We start from the raw sequence: 17468 nt of genomic DNA, 5'->3' as shown, positions 1-17468 counted from the left end.
GAGCATACTGCCTGTGTTTACCATGCGATTGTTGCAATGTTCACTGAATAACGTGGCTCCCACGTATTCAGTCTTAATGTTTCATGCGCTGTTTAGTCTTGTAATCCATATTCCAATCTTAAATATCTTTATACATGTGCAATTACACTGCTTGATGCGCTCATGAGTTTTACTTTACAGTAACTGCAAAGTGTCACCTACATTTGTGGATCTCAGCAGATTATTCGCCTTTTTCCTGCACTGTATCCAGGTTCTCCGATGTGCTCATGACCACTAACCTAGGTTGTTACCTCCATTCAGGTTTGCCTTGGGAGGACCCCAGGCTGCCATCCCAATACAGGATCACCATATTTCCCAGACAACCTGAAGGAGAACCTACAGTGAGGCATTATTAAATGATACAACTACTAGTCTGCTCTGAGAACAGCGGTTGGTGTGATCGACTTGCAAGGAATGATTGTGTGTCTGGGTACCCTTTCGATATGGTACCTGGACCTTCAGACCCATGACCTATTGATGGCGTGGTAGTTTCTTAGTGATCCACCAAACCAAATGTTGTGTTTCTTGACCATGTTAGGGCTGACCAACACATGGTCAACTATCCCTTCCCCAAACAGAATTGTTCATCTCTTTTTCCCTCCTCCTAACAATTTTCCTACTATCAGAAGTTTCCATCCATGATCCAGAGCTTTAAAATACTGAAAGGCAAATGGAGGCTTTTATATTGTGACATAGAGGGCAGGTGATGACCTGGTGGTATTATCATTGGATTGTCAATCCAGACATCCCCCAAATAATGTTCTGGGGACCTGAGTTTGCATTTTACTATGGCAGATGGGGGCATTTGAATTCAATTTTTTTAAAAACTGAAGTTTAAAGTCGAATGGTGACTTTGAATAATTGTTGTAAAAACCAATCTGGTTCACTAATGCCCTTCAGGGAAGAAAGTCTGCAATCCTTACCTGGTCTGGCCTATATGTGATTCCAGACCCACAGCAATGTGGTTGACTCTTAACTCGCTCTGGGCAATTAGGAATTGGCAATAATTGCTACCGAGCCAGCGACATCCTCATCCTGTGAATGAATTAAAAAAAAGAACAGAATTATCTAGTCTCAAGTGACATGAGAATGTAGGAAATACTTCTGTCCATAGAGCAGTGAAGATGCAGAATAGGCTCCCAACAGATGTAGATAATTTATTTTCAATTACCTGGCCTAATAAGAGCTTGATAAATATCAAGCTAAAATTTTGATTAAAAATTTTAAAAGTAAGTAGAAACATAAGTTATCAAGCACCCTGTGGAACAGAATAGCACTTGTTCCTCTGGAATATAATTAATATTTGGAGCTTTATTAATTATATTTACAGGTCAGAGAGAGGTTCCGCAGTTCCTTATCTTTGAGGTTTTGAATGTGGATGTTTAACTTCCATCAGCTAGCAAAAAATAACTGCTGGATTTATAAATTATATACCTATCGAAGAGATTGTGCTCAGTCACATTTAGAATATTTAATTTATATACTGTTACTTGCATTGTACAAAATCTTTAATTTCTATTTGCTCGTTATTGTGTCTTAGTATCTCAGATTTGTTTTATAATACAGTGAGTAAAGGAAAATTGACTAAGGAAGATCATGGGGCAGTATGACACAGTTTTTAACTGCCCAAACTTCATCCACTAACATAAGTTCTGGGGTAAGGATAGTGTGAGCAGAAGGAAAATGTTTGGGAAGAGAATACTCAAGAATTACTTGGGAATTCTGGACAAAGTTAAAAATCACACAACACCAGGTTGATTTTTAATTTTGTCCACTCCAGTCCAACACCGAGATCTCCAAGTCTTGGGAATTCTGGAGAAGCATTGCAATTTGTCCTGCCTATCAAAGGTTTTTTTAAACTTCTTGACATCCTTTGCTTCTTTCGACCGAGATCCAGCATTGTGTCTCACAGTCATGTTCCAAAGATAGCTTTGCATCGAGATCCTGTCAGAAAAATTCAAGTATTGGTGCATTAATGAGATCCCTGTCTACTTACAGCAGACTCTTAATGCTGACAAAAACACTGACATTTGCAGCAGGCAGGAGTTCGTCACGAATAAACAGAGGCATGCAAATACCATTTTAAGCATGTTCCTGTCTCATTCCTGGAAAGTGAGCATGTTTAAAATCAGTTTAAAGTAAATCATTTTTCAGTGCAAGCAGCAATGTGTCAATGGGTTGAAGTTGAATAGATATTATTTTGTGGCGAGAAAGTGATTTGTACTTAATGTTGGTTACACAACATGGTGTTGCACTGGGGTGGACAAAGTTAAAATCACACAACACCAGGTTATAGTCCAACAAGTTTATTTGGAAGTACAAGCTTTCATAGTGTTGCTCCTTAGTGTTGCGTGATTTTTAACCTAAAACAGATAACATGGTCACACATTTTTGTAATGATAAAAGTTGTTAGTTTTCATATGTCAATACTCCGAATCATGAAATAAGTAAAACACAAAATAGCAAACCTTGTCCTGGAAAATTCTCTGGTTGTGAGGGGGTGCAGTGTGGGTGGAGGAGTGACCTGTGGGGAAATTGAAAGAACTTAGGTCAAAAGTGATATTGATCTTTTTTGTTCAGGAGGATATAACTGAGAAAAAGGGATGTGTGAAATCAGGCTGCCAATCCACCAAAAATCCATTTGATATTAGTAATAGAGAACAATTTTATTCTGTTTATTTTTGTTACTCAAAAGTTACCTCAAGAGCAGATTCATGTCGATTTAATGAGCTAGTTTGTGTAAGAAGCATCCAGTTATGTCTGAGCAGAGATTATGGTCCTGTTATCATAATTTTTGTTGAGTTCATGAATTAAAATTAGATTTTCAGTCTTTCTGTTTATGAATTAACATGCTTTCTTGTCAGGTTTCTATCTTTTAATTACTAGACTGTCACTTCAACAATATGGAGACGTTTGGATGTGCATTCATTCGTTTCACTTGGGGCTCATTAGCTTTATCAAATGAGAAGGAATGGAGTCCCCAATTCCCATGACATATTCCAAATTCATCAAGATTAACTCAGAATTAGATAAAATAGAGTTGTAGAAGAACTTCTAACAGTGCTTTGCTTTTTAAATATGAGTTACTGTTGTAGAATATTATATTGCCTCTTTGCGTGGATTGAGCTAGATCTGCTTCTGACAACTCAAGAACTTCACAGACAAATTGAACATTTTTGCCATTATTCACAATCAGATGTTCTAAGTACAGTACGTTCAATCCTCCATGGAAAATATTGATCTGCAATTTTAATGGAGAATGAACATCAGTTCAGCATTGATGAAAGAAGACTGAAGGAGGAGGTACAGCCCTCCAGGATATCTCACATCTAAAGAATTCACTAATGTAATAAAGACACTAGACAAAAGCTGTGTGTTACACATGAATGTGTCAAAAGGAGACATGAGCTAACTGATGCCTGAAAACTTGGGACCAAAGTAATTGGCCTGCACTGTTCTGACTGTGAAAGTGACAATTGCACCTAAATTTATACACAGACTCAGAATACCATCTAGCCATGTGTTTAATCATGTAACTGACACGCTTCTTATAAAATCTGATAAATCATCCAATTTAACGTAAGTGTGATAGGCATAAAAAGATTATCCAGTAAGGTTATATTTCTGCGTACACCAAAGCAAAGAGGCCAAAATATGGTATGCATATGAAATGTAAACCTGTACTGCTAACCTTCTCAGTGTGCTTGGTAGAAATTTGTATAATATTGTCAAATGATTAGAACATATGGAGCAACATGTAAAGAATTTACGGCTCATGGAAGTAAGGGTAACAGATCAGCATGGATTGAGAATTGGTTATATGTTTTTTTTATGAGTAGAAGTATGCTGCTATCAATCCTCTTTCCTTGACTGTGTTTACAATGGTTGAGGATCAACCAATATTGAGACTTAATATGATGAGGCTCTTTTCTGAACAAGATGAAATTTATTACATGATAGCAATTAGGGGTACAAGTTACTTTAGTAAGATAAACATTACTACTGAGATTATGGCGAGACCTAGGATATAGGCTATCATTTGGCTGGAGCTTAATGCAGTCTCCAAAATTCATCCTTTCAGAACTGTTACCTTATACAGCATATTAAATGTTAGAAAACAAGTATAGAAACAAATGGATCATTTTCTTGATGGCAAGGTATAAGTAATGGAGTGTCACATGGATCAGTTTTTCAGCTATTTACAATTTATATCAATGACTTAAAGGAGAGAGCCAAATGTAATATATCCTGGTTTGATCATGAAGCAAGGTTATGTGGGAAATTAAGATGCAAAAAAGATGCTGGTGTTGGAATATAACAGGAAGAAATTCTTGCTGTAATTAAATAGGATTTTGGTGAGACTACAACTGGAGTAGCAGGTAGAGTTTTAGTCTTGTTCTCGAAGGAAGGTTTTACCTGCCATAGAGCAGGATTTACTGTTAGGTAAAATAGGGACAGGAAAGTAACTTATTCTGGTTCTGCCTTGCCAATGTTCAGTGGTAGATGTTTGGAAATAGGCTGGCCTGATACCATATTACTTACATATTTCCTCCATTTCTGTAAGACCACTTTGGATCTCTCTCAAATGGGTGCAGACACGATGGACTGAATGGCTTTCTTGTGTACTTAATAATTCTGTTATCTTATGATTGGGTACTCACTGAGTTAGAATTTGTAATTGTGTCCTTGTGTTTCAGCACCCTGATGTGCCAAGATTTGATATGCAAAGAAAGTACAAGACTTGCAGGGTGATTAATACAGAGATCTTGTTGGATAGTTCAGGTCAATTAATAAAGCAAATATCAGTTACACATTTTTCAGTTTGACTTGTTGCTTGGACTGGAATTTACTGAAGATTAGTGAATTGTGAACGTGCATGCTGTTTTTAATCTGCAAATTGATGAGAAGCTTGTGGTGGGGAAGTGGTACCCATGAATTTCAAATAAGATGCTGGATGATTTTTGCTATTCTGCTGTTAGATTTGCAAAAGCATTTGTCCATAACGTCCGAGTCAGTTTCATGAAGTTAATGTATTTGGATATTAATCACCCATTGAACTTTCCACAAGAAGTTACATCTATGAATTAATTGCATAAATATCCTTTTAAGCATGTCATAATTAGCAATGACTGCCAATCAATCATTCAGTTCCAGGAGTGAACAAATAAAAGGGTAGAGTCTCATCACTCAGGTAGCAATTTGTTGATGAAGACTTCAAAAAATGTCAACTAAGCAATGTTACCTATATTCCTACTTCTCCTTTGTCACATTTTTCTCTTTCTCTTAATCAAATATTTCTTCCATCTCATTATCATTGAGTCATAGAGATGGACAGCATGGAAACAGACCCTTCAGTCCAACCTGTCCATGTCGACCAGATATTCCAACCCAATCTAGTCCCACCTGCCAGCACCCGGCCCACATCCCTCCAAACCCTTTCTATTCATATACCCATCCAAATGCCTCTTAAATGTTGCAATTGTACCAGCCTCCACCACATCCTCTGCCAGCTCATTCCATACACATACAACCCTCTGCGTGAAAGAGTTGCCCCTTAGGTCTCTTTTATACCTTTCCCCTCTCACCCTAAACCTATGCCCTATAGTTCTGGACTCCCCGACCCCAGGGAAAAGACTTTGCCTATTTATCCTGTCCATGCCTCTCATAATTTTGTAAACCTCTATAAGGTCACCCCTCAGTTTCTGATGCTCCAGGGAAAACAGCCCCAGCCTGTTCAGCCTCTCCTTGTAAATCTTTTCTGAATCCTTTCAAGTTTCACAATATCTTTCCGATAGGAGGGAGACCAGAACTGCACGCAATATTCCAACAGTGGCCTAACCAATGTCCCGTACAGCCGCAACATGACCTCCCAACTCCTGTACTCAATACTCTGACCAATAAAGGAAAGCATTCCAAATGCCTTCTTCACTATCCTATCTACCTGCAACTCCACTTTCAAGGAGCTATGAACTGAATTCACCTGCTCTTATTCTCAGTCTTTCCTTGATATATTTCTTGATCTTTTTACTTCTCAGTTGCAAAAGATTCATGTCTCAAAATTCAGCTGAATTGTTAGTAGTGTTACGGTACCAATGTGGAGAAAAATTGTATGCATCTAGCTCTTCCTCGCTTCTATCCTGGTGCAAACAGAGAGACATGTTATTGAGGACACTGGTATGGGTTCTCTGTGTGTTTGTAAGTAGTATGCAGAATAGGCAGGATCGCATCTGTCGGGATATAACGCTGATTTAATAATTAACTTGACATTTTGATCTTGCCATACTAGGCAACACTCTCTCTTAAATATGGACAGCTGGATATGCTTATAGAAGTAGGAGGGCCTTCCCACCCTCTTTGAGTGTTATTTAAAGGCATCACTATGCAACTCAGAGATTAGTTGTTTATTGATTTCTATTGCATTTAGCTGAGTTTATGGAAGTACTGACTATTTGGAAGACTTGAATATAGCTGAAAAGAGAGACATGTTGCAGAAGTCTTTCATCTTGCTGTAACCTGGACAAAAGCAATAATGCAAATTTCAAATGATCAAAACAATTTATGCCACAAGAGAAGGAAGTGCTGATTGTTGGCGGGTCATAGAAGGATAGCAAATAGGAGCTGGAGTAGGCCACTCAGCCCTTCAAATCTGTTTCACCATTCAATATGATGATGGCTGATCATCCTACTCGGTACCTGTTCTCACTTTCTCCCCCTACCCTTTGATTCCTTTAACCCTAAGAAATATGTCTAACTCCTTATTGAAAACATTCAGAGTTTTGGCCTTAACTACTTTCTGTGGCAGGTAGTTCCACAGACTCACCATTCGCTCAATGAAGACATTTCTCCTCACTTCAGTTATAAATGGCTTAACCTGCATACTTAGACTGTGACCTCTAACTTTGGACACCCCAGTCATCAGGAATGTCCTTCTTGCTTTCACATGGTTTAGTCCTGTTTGAATTTTATAGGTTTCTATGAAATGCCCCTCATTCTAAACTCCAATGAATGTGTCCTAACTGATTCAATCTCTCTTAACATGTCAGTCCTCCCCTACCAGGCATCAGTTTGGTATACCTTTGTTTCACTCCCTCCATAGCCAGAACATTGTTCCTCAGATATGGAGACCAAAATTGTGCAAAATACTCCAGGTGCAGTCTCACCATGTCAACCCTGCTGCTGTATTCAAAGTATCTCACTATGAGGGGTTCTTGCCTCCTTCACTGCTTGCCATACTTGTTACTTTCAGCGACTTTCAGTAACTGGTGTAATGACATCTAGGCTTCATTGCAACCCCCCGCCCCTTCCCAATCTATTGCCATCCAAATAACAATTTGCCTTCATGTTTTTGCTACCTCACATTTATCCACATTTTATCTGCCAATACTTTGTCTACTTACTCAACTTGTCCAAGTCATACTGAAGCATGTCTGCATCCTGCTCTCAGTTCACCCTCTCACACAGCTTTGTGTCATTTGCAAACTGGAGTTAGTACATTTAGTTCCATCATCTAAATCATAAATATGTATTGTGAATAGCTGATGTCCAAGCAATGATCCCTGAGGATCATTGCTTGGATATCAGCTCCAATCACTGACTGCCACTCAGAAAATTACTTGTTTATTCCTACCCTTTGTTTCCTATATGCCAACCATTTCTCTATCCATGTCATGACACTACCCTCAATTCCACCTGTTTAAATTTTATGTGCTTATCTCTTTTGTGGAACCTTCTGAAAGTCCCAATAAACCACATCCATTGGCTCTCCCTTATCAACTTGAGTGGAATGGTGGCTCAATGGTTAACACTGTTGTCTCACAGAGCCAGGGACTCAGGTTCAATTCCAACTTCAGGGACTGCCTGTGTGGAGTTTCCACATTCTCCCTGTGTCTGTGTGGGTTCCTTTGGGTGCTCAGGTTTCCTCTCATAATGCAAAGATGTGTGGGTTAGGTGAATTGGCCATGCTAAATTGTCCATTGTGTTCAGGGATGTGTAGGTTAGGTGCATTAGTCAGGGGTAAATGTAGGGGAATGGGTCTGTGTGGGTTACTCTTTGGAGGGTCATTGTGGACGTGCTGGGCCAAAGAGCCTGTTTCCACCTTGTAGGGATTCTATGAAGCTATTCTAACTTCAATAGTTACATCATTAAAAGAATTCCAGTAGATTTGTCAAACATGATTTCCTTTTCACAAATCCATGCTGTCTCTGTCCAATTCTGTCACTGTTTTAAAAATGTTCTGCTATTAAATATTTTAAAATAGACTCGGGCATTTTCCCTATTACCAATGTCATGCTAACCAGTCTATAATTCCTTGTTTTCACTCCCTGTACTACATAGCTTAATTTCATTAGCTACCCTCCAATCTATACAAACTGTTCAAGAGTCTATAAAATCTTGAAATATAATCGCTAATACATCTGTCATTTCTAGGGCCACTTCCGTAAGTATTCGAGATCAACTCTGATTGGGCAGCCACTGACCAGGAGAAAATGCTGCAGAACCATAGACTCCTCAAGCTTCCTGGTAATTCAAAGATTGTTTGCAGGGAATAGGGCTTCACGTATGAAGTATTTTGAACCAAAGGTCTATTCCTATACTGTATAATACTCTAAATCTATAATTCTACATGTGCTAAACAATTGTAGAATCATATCTAACAATAGACTTTTTTTTAGATTTTGCGAGTGTGAGCTGGATGAGAACAGTTTATATGCTCCCTCTTCGAAACAACTGAAGGAAAACACTATTTGATTAGATCAGACAATCGCTAGTATATCCAACCTACATACCTGGCATTGCACCAACAGTTCAATTCATTTGCATTATTGCTCAATTGTGCAGTGGACAAAACATCCTTTTGTACTGACACCAGCATCTTGTTACTGGAGGGTACCACTCTCATAGCTACTGCATAGTAGCAGCCTTCTTTAATCTATTCATCAATTTTATTTAGATACTTTGTCTTTCCAGGTGAATTTGAGGTGGAATTTCAATTTTCAGTTTTGAAAGTCATGAAAGTTGGTCTATCCTCAAACAGTGTTTTGATCAGGATACTGGTTATCCTTCAGGGTTGTTTTAATGGGTTATATCTCTGAAACAAATGCATTGGAGTCCTGTAGCTTTATTAAAAGATCAATGAGCTGGGGGAGTCAAATGCTCCCTGTTGCTTTCTATGTAACAACTCCTCAGCTCGTCAGAGTCAACTGTCCAATCGGTCAGCACCCTGTTCTCATTCAGTGTAAATTGCTGCATTTGTTCTGATGAATGGGAAAAGCCTTGGCAACATTTATTACCTTTTAGCACTTTTGAAGGAGATATTTTTTTAAAAACACCTGGATGTTGGATGTTGATGAGGTTGCTACTGCAAGTCTCATGTACATCAGTTGATCCCATTATGTGTGTTTGTGGTTTGAAGTATCAGAGGGATATAAAACAGAGGAACAAAGGTGGCAAACTTTTTACAGAGGGAGGTCGTAGAGAGGGCATAGTACTCTTTATAAGAAGCCAAACACACCTAGAATCTTCCAGGTTCTCTATTCTAAGCTAGCAGCAGCTGTGATTCATCAAGGAATATAGTAGCTCTATATTACCTTTAGTAACTATATATACAGGCCTGAAACTTTTCACAAGTGGGCCCTTTCAGACTGCAAGAGATGACATAGTAAACATTTTTTAGTTCATTGTCCATTTCTATAACAATGGTGACAGAGGCCTGGAGAGGGCATTTCACTGCCTTTTCATTTAACTGTGGGAGTGCAAAAATGGCTTTTCTCAAATAGTAGTCCTGCTCAGGATGCTACATCTACCACTCGGTTGCTGTGTGACCACACTCAACACATCTTGCTACGTAAAGGCCCTGCATCAAGTCAAAACCAAAATCTTCTATGTCCTTTGACAGTGACAGCTGACTCTATTGTATACCTGTTTGTGCCCAAGCATTTCTCTGCTAATGTCAGCATGTCTTTTTCCAAATGCCACTAAATTAAATTCCTCATCTGATTATTCTAAAGCAGAATTCATATGTTGTCACATTGTCTGTGAAATGAGCATCTACACAAATCTTTTACACTGACAGGCTATAGCCCCTTATGCCCAGTGAATTACAATATGCTGATCACAACTCCATGCTACACTCTGAAGTTAGTGCTGTGTCTGCGAGTGTGAAATCAAATGATAGTTCTTTTTCTCCCAGTTTGTTCTCCTTCTCAGCCACCAGTCTCCCATACTACTGACTGGCCAGGAAATATGTGTTTAGTATCTGAAAGCATAAACACCTGGATACACGATTAGAGTGAAAAAAGGTCGGGAGAGATGGTAACTGGGAGTTGGCTGGGGCGGTTGGGAGGGTTGTCGGGGGGATGGGAGTTGCACAGTTAGATTATCTACAACTTGTATATTATAACCTATTGCAAGATGAGGGTGGTGTGGGATTGAGAAGGTAGTAATGCAGAATCATACTGTCATCCACAATACGCTCAACAGTGCTGTCTGTCATGGTCTTTGTTACAGTACTCCAATTATTCTCAGCATGGTCTTCTCAATAGTTATGAGGACATGAAGTTGTATCAACTGTTTGCTGTACTGCCATCTATTATGGGTTACCTTGTCCTGCATCTGTCAATAAATATGATGCAATATATTTGGGTGATGTACCAGCTGTGGTTGAGTTTGTCAAAGTATGTGAAAGCTGTGAGACGTGAGTAGACAGCTTCTATCCGTGTGTGGGTTCAGGGTGAAATGTGAGATTTCAGTTGTGACTCATGTAGATTGTTCATGGGTGAATGATGCAAGGTCTATAAATTGAGCAGTGTGTGAAACGACAAGGATAAACATCCTAAGATTCAATCACTGACCTTGATCATCTGAGTGAGGTCATTAAACTTATTTTGGTCTTGCATCGAAATCCTTATTGGAGCTAAATTGTTAGCACTGAATCCACTCAGTCTGTTTCATTTCATTTTTCTCTCTTCTCTTTTTCTTTGTTTCTTTTTCGTTTTACTTCATGTTTCAGGTAGCAGCAGCAATCTCCGGGGTGAAAGCCAGCCCAGACGCACACACCCAGCCTCAGCATGGTCCCACACTCCCAACCTCAACACAGACCCACACTCCCAGCCTCAGCACGGACCCACACTCCCAGCCTCAGCACGGACCCACACTCCCAGCCTCATCACGGATCCACACTCCCAGCCTCAGCACGGACCCACACTCCCAGCTTCAGCATGGACACTCACTCCCGGCCTCAGCACAGACTCACTCTCCCGACCGCAGCATGGACCCACCCTTCGGGCCGCAGCACGGAGCCACACTCCCGGCCTCAGCACGGAGCCACACTCCCGGCCTTAGCACGGACCCACTCTCCCAACCTCAGCATGGACACACACTCCTGGCCTCAGCACGGACCCGCACTCCCGGCCTCAGCACGGACCCACACTCCCGGCCTCAGCACGGACCCACACACCTGGCCTCAGCACGGGCTCACTCTCCCGGCCTCAGCAAGGACCCGCACTCCCAGCCTCAGCACGGACCCACTCTCCCAACCTCAGCACGGACCCATACTCCCAGCCTCAGCATGGGCTCACTGTCCCGGCCTCAGCACGGACTCACACTCCCAGCCTCAGCACGAACCCACACTCCCGGCCTCAGCACGGACCCACACTCCCGGCCTCAGCACGGACACACACCTGGCCTCAGCACGGACACACACCTGGCCTCAGCACGGATTCACTCTCCCAGCCTCAGCACGGACTCACACTCCCGGCCTCAGCAAGGAGCCACACTCCCAGACTCAGCAGGAACTCACACTCCTGGCCTCAGCATGGACTCACACTCCCGGCCTCAGCATGGACTCACACTCCCGGCCTCAGCATGGACTCACTCTCCCGGCCTCAGCATGGACCCACACTCCCGGCCTCAGCAGGAATACATTCTCCCGGCCTCAGCACAGACTCACTCTCCCGGCCTCAGCACGGACCCACACTCCCGGCCTCAGCACGGACCCACACTCCCGGCCTCAGCACGGAGCCACACTCCCGGACTCACAGGAACCCGCACTCCCGCCCTCAGCACGGACTCACACTCCCGGCCTCAGCACGGACCCACATCCCAGCCTCAGCACGGACTCACTCTCCCGGCGTCAGCACGGACCCACACTCCCGGCCCCAGCACGGACCCACACTCCCGGCCCCAGCACGGACCCACACTCCCGGCCTCAGCACGGACCCACACTCCCAGCCTCAGCACGGACTCACTCTCCCGGCGTCAGCACGGACTCACACTCCCGGCCTCAGCATGGACTCACTCTCCCGGCCTCAGCACGGACTCACACTCCCAGTCTCAGCACGGGCTCACTCTCCAGGCCTCAGCACGGACTCGACTCCCAGCCTCAAATGAACTCTCACTCCCAGAGTCAGCACAGACCCACAGACCCAGCCTCAGGACAAATCTCAACTCCCAGCCTCAGCATGGACTCACTCCCAGCCTCAGCCTGGACTCACACTCCCGGCCTTGAGGTGAAGCTTCATGATGTCTGGCTTGGAAGGTCTTTTTTTCTGAACTCTTATTTCTATGTTTTTCTAATGTATTGCTGGACTTTTTATTTCTTTATTTTCTAATTTTTTCCTCCTGTTTGTATTTAAGAATTTGTACCTAGGTAACTTCGTACTTAAGATGATGCTGTAAGTGGTGACTTGTATACTTTTTAGTTTTCACTGTACTCATCTGAGTACATATGACAGTAAAGCTAATTCTGTGTTTCTCGAGAGACTCAAGTTACAACTGCAATAGAAGTGAGCTGGTAACAACCTACTCCCCGAGCCATATTAGAGTACAACTTTTTATTTAATCATCAAAGTGGTCAATTTGTTTTTCTTTGTACTACTATCTCAAATAAAAGAAATGAATTAACCCTTTTATTAGAAGTAAACTTGTTCTTACAATAAGTGTAAAACTAGTTAACAACTAAATTATACCTTAATCCCAAATAAACACATTCACATGAAAACAAAACGATATAGCTCTGCAGAACTGATATGTATTCATCAAAGAAACTAAAAGGAAAAGCACCACAGTGTACCAAGGGTCAAAATTCAAAGGATAAAGTGAGAACACATCTCACAATCTGGTCAATTTCCTGATGGTATAATTGAAATACTGTCAGCTATAGACTAATGATACTTTGAAACCAGACGTAAGGTCAAGTGGGCATCAGTTAGCAATCATATTCCCAAAACATTTCAACAGAGGGAGAAAGATGTTTTGCAGCTGGCCCTGCATTAAGGTATTCTGCTTAATCCAGCTTGGATGCTTTTCTTTAATTAGATTAGATTAGATTCCCTACAGTATGGAAACAGGCCCTTTGGCCCATCAAGTCCACACCGACCCTCCGAAGAGCAACCCACCCAGAACCCCCTGACTAGCGAACCTAACACTATGGGCAAATTAGCATGGCCAATTCACCTGACCTGCATATCTTTGGACTGTGGGAGGAAACCAGAGCACCCGGAGGTAACCCATGCAGACACGGGGAGAATGTGCAAGCTCACACAAACAGTCGCCCGAGGCTGGAATTGAACCCGGGTCCCTGGCGCTGTGGGGCAGCAGTGCTAACCTCTGAGCCACCGTGCCGCCCATTGAGATCACTGAATGCCTGCAGTGTGGGAGGAGGCCTTGACGCCCCAAATATACTGGAAAAATAGCAACACCAGTCCAAAGGCTGGACCCCCTTTAGCACATGCCTCTTCCAATTTAGTTTGTCTGGCAATGAAAGTAAGAAAATTATCTCTTTTCTCTGCTAAAAGCTTTGCATAATTTCTCTAAACAGTCTTATGACATTTTGGACACATTAAGTAGTCTAAAACCAACTTTGACTTTTGACTTTTGAGTTCTAAGAAGGTACATGGTAAACTTTTCCCACCAAATATTGTCCATATATTTCCATCTCTTCCAGCTTCCTTCACATAATTACTTTCAAGTACTACGTACCCCCCACACTGAAGTGAACCTCTCACTTCCTGAACACTTCCACTGTCAAAGTCTCTTGTATGCTATCTGAGAACATGGTACAAGGTGCTTGTTTGTCATGTCATTTCTGTTGCTTGCTCCAGCTCTTCCATTGTTCTACAAATAATTTAACTCCTTTCTTGAGGCTTGCAGCCACTCAGAAATGGGGTTATCATTGGTCTGCGCACCACTTATAGTGAATAGGAACCTTGAGGTTTGCATTCTAACTGTAACCCATTTAACTTGGCACAAGATAAATGTACCCCACAGTCCCTACATCTGACGTCTAGGGCCTATCATTCACAGTGGATCCAGATTCCCTGTTGACTTGACAGGAGTATTTTCAGCTTGCCCTCCCAGTACTTGTAGAGTGATAATACTTTGGGCTGAAGACAGCAGAAAAAATTCTAACTAATCATGCCATGAGAATTCCTGTTGCAGCCTCATGTTTCTTTAAATGCTTCAAACAATCAAAAAATGTTCTTTTTTATATGAGTTCATCATGTTATAATGTAAAACATAGCTGTTTGCAATCTGAGCCATTACAGCATGGCAATTTGAGCTATTAATAAGCAGCCATCAATGGAATTAATTCTCTTTCAAAGAGATAAATTTTTAACTGAAAGATGGCAGCTGTATGACAAATTAATTCCATTAGTTTTATTTTAAGAGAAATTGTTAATTACAATCATTTGTCTCAAAAATTTGTATTACCTAAATAACATAACAATACAAAAACATATCCAACAACTTATATAAGTTTTTTCTAGACTTGAAGTATTTTAATTATTTAATTTTGATTCGGACAATTAACTTGGAAAAAGAAAATGTCAACTAAAGAATGTTTCAGCTTATACTTCTGCTTTGTTCTCCAGTTATAGAATGACAAAGGAAATTAATAATTCTTGGGATTCTGTCAATTAATCGCATTTTAAAAGTGAAAACAACATTGTATTTTCTCATACAAACACTTAGAGAACAAATACAATGCTGTAGATTTTATTTATTTTGTGCTTTGTCATTAATGTTTTGATCTTAAAAGTAAAACAGTGCACAATTCTGTCAGGCCAATGAATTATACTGTATGAGGAATAGATGGCTCTTTTATTTCTGCAGCTGGAAAATACTTTTTGTTAAATGTGCTTCACTAAATCTGCTACTCTCATGTGGTATTCTAAAATTTATGTGACTCTTTTATCTTTTTTATCCACTTAAAATGAGCTATGTGTTTATATTTCTTCAGTTTGTGCTCCAAAATGCACTCATCCAGGAAATGCATAGCGTAATTTATTTTGATTAGAACAAGTAATGGTTTCTAACACCAATCAAGAACCTTGGAAATGAAATGTCATTTGACATTACCAAGTGTCACATATATCACATCACCTCCTGCAGTTTCTTAGTGATGAAAATTGATTTTCTATTGTCCTTTGACAAAGCTGAGGTACAGCAATTATATCTGATTTGACAGCACATACCGTATTTTCAGGCTGGGCTTTTAATGATGAAGTCTTGTAAACCTTCATTTGGATACTTGTATATTATAACAAATTAATCCATTTAGGTCAGTGAATGCTTTTAGCAGATAGAACACCTTAGGAGAGAAAATAAGTTAAAAATAATAGAAAAGTATTAGTTGCAATAGTATGTTTAGAATGCTGTTATCTCATAGCTTACTTTGTTGCTTATTGGTCCCAGCCGGTATACAAACCATGAAACAGATTTGATGAATTCTATATCAAACAGAATGCCAACAAAAACATGCAGAGTCGAGAGTGTGGTGCTGGAAAAGCACAGCAGATCAGGCAGCATCCAAGGAGCAGGGGTATCGACATTTCGGGCATAAGCCCTTCATCAGGAATAAGGCTTGTGTTCCAAGATAAATGGGAGGAGGGTGGGGCTGGGAGGAAGGTAGCTGAGAATGCGATAGGTAGATGGAGGTGGTGGCAATGGTGATAGGTCGGAGAGGAGGGTGGAACGAATAGGTGAAAAGGAAGATGGACAGGTAGGACAGGTCATGAGGGCAGTGCCGAGTTAGAAGATCGCATCTGGGAGAAGGTGGAGCGAAGAGAAATGAGGAAACTGGTGAAGTCCATATTAATCCCCTGTGGTTGGAGGATTCCAAGGTGGAAGGTGAGGCATTCTTCCTCCAGGCACCTGGTGGTTAGGGAGTGGCGATGGAGGAGGCCAGGACCTGCATGTGCTTGGTGGAGTGGGAGAGGGAGGTAACATGTTCGGCCAAAGGGCAGTGGGGTTGTTTTGTGTGTGTGTTCTGGAGATGTTCTCTGAAGCATTCTACAAATAGGTGTCCTGTCTCTCCAATGTGTCCGATACAGTAAATGACATGTGTGGAGCTGCAGGTAAACCTATGACGGATGCGGAAGGCTCCTTTGGGGCCTTGGACGGAGGTGATGGGGGAAGGTGTGGGCGCAAGTTTTGCAATTCTTGTGGTGGCCAGGGAAGGTGTTGGGAGGGGAGGGTGAGTTGGTGGAGGGCATGGTCCTGACAAGAAAGTTGCGGAGGGAATGGTCTTTATGGAATGCAGATGGGGGTGGGGAGGGAAATATATCTCTGGTGGTGGGGTCCATTTGTAAGTGATGGAAATGGCGGAGAATGATACAATGTATCTGGACGTTGGTGGGGTGGAAGGCGAGGACCAGGGGTGTTCTGTCTTTGTTGTGGTTGGAGGGGTAGGGTTTGAGGGCAGAGGTGCAGTAAGTGGATGAGATGCCCTGGAGGGGATCATCAACCATGTGTGAGGGGAAATTGCAATCGTTGAAGAAGGAGGCCATCTGGTGTGTTCTGTGGTGGAACTGGTCCTCCTGGGAGCAGATACAGTGGATGCAGAGGAGTTGGGAGTAAGGGATAGTGTTTTTACAGGAAGTAGGGTGTAGGGAGGTGTTGTCCAGGTAGCTGTGGGAGTTGGTGGGTTTGTAGAAGATGTCCGTGTTGAGTCAGTCACCGTTGATGGAGATCGAGAGACCCAGGAAGGGGAGGGAGGTGTCTGAGATGGTCCAGGGGAACTTAAAGTTGGGGTGGAACGTGTTGGTGAAATTGATGAACTGTTCAACTGTTCCATTTGGGAGCATGAGTGGCGCCAATTGAGTCATCAATGTAGCAGAGGAAAAGGTGGGGAATAGTGCCGGTGTAGCTGCGGAAGGTGGACTGCTCCATGTACCGACAAAGAGACAAGCATAGCTGGGACCCATGAGGGTGCCCATGGCTACCCCTTTGGTCTGGAGGAAGTGAGAGGATTCAAAGGAGAAATTATTGAGGGTGCATGCATCCCATCTGAATATGTGAGTAAAGACAAAGATAGAACAAAGCCATGAAGAGATTTGAATACAAGATTACTTTCTGTTTTAATTTGGGGATTTACTTGACAGGTTCCACTGTAGATAAGCTTTAACAGAATTGATGGTTAAATAGTACTT

At 41.8% G+C, this 17468-nt stretch overlaps 1 protein-coding gene across 7 annotated transcripts in view; it reads left to right on the top strand.

The window, feature by feature from the left end:
* nkain2 (sodium/potassium transporting ATPase interacting 2) overlaps positions 1–17468 on the top strand; it is a 524118-nt gene that overhangs the window by 448531 nt on the left and 58119 nt on the right. Inside the window, exon 6 of one of the 7 annotated variants that reach the window (XM_043684096.1) lies at positions 8467–8518. The exons of the other annotated variants lie outside the window; for them this stretch is intronic. The gene's annotated coding sequence lies outside the window, so the exon portion shown is untranslated. Of the gene's footprint in view, positions 1–8466; positions 8519–17468 lie in introns of those variants that run through there. 7 annotated transcript variants of the gene reach the window in all.

The sequence above is a fragment of the Chiloscyllium plagiosum genome, chromosome 3, assembly GCF_004010195.1.
Source record: "Chiloscyllium plagiosum isolate BGI_BamShark_2017 chromosome 3, ASM401019v2, whole genome shotgun sequence".
Lineage (NCBI taxonomy): Eukaryota > Metazoa > Chordata > Chondrichthyes > Orectolobiformes > Hemiscylliidae > Chiloscyllium > Chiloscyllium plagiosum.
The sequence above is the reverse complement of the archived record's forward strand: the minus strand, read 5'-3'. Positions and strand labels throughout refer to the sequence as shown.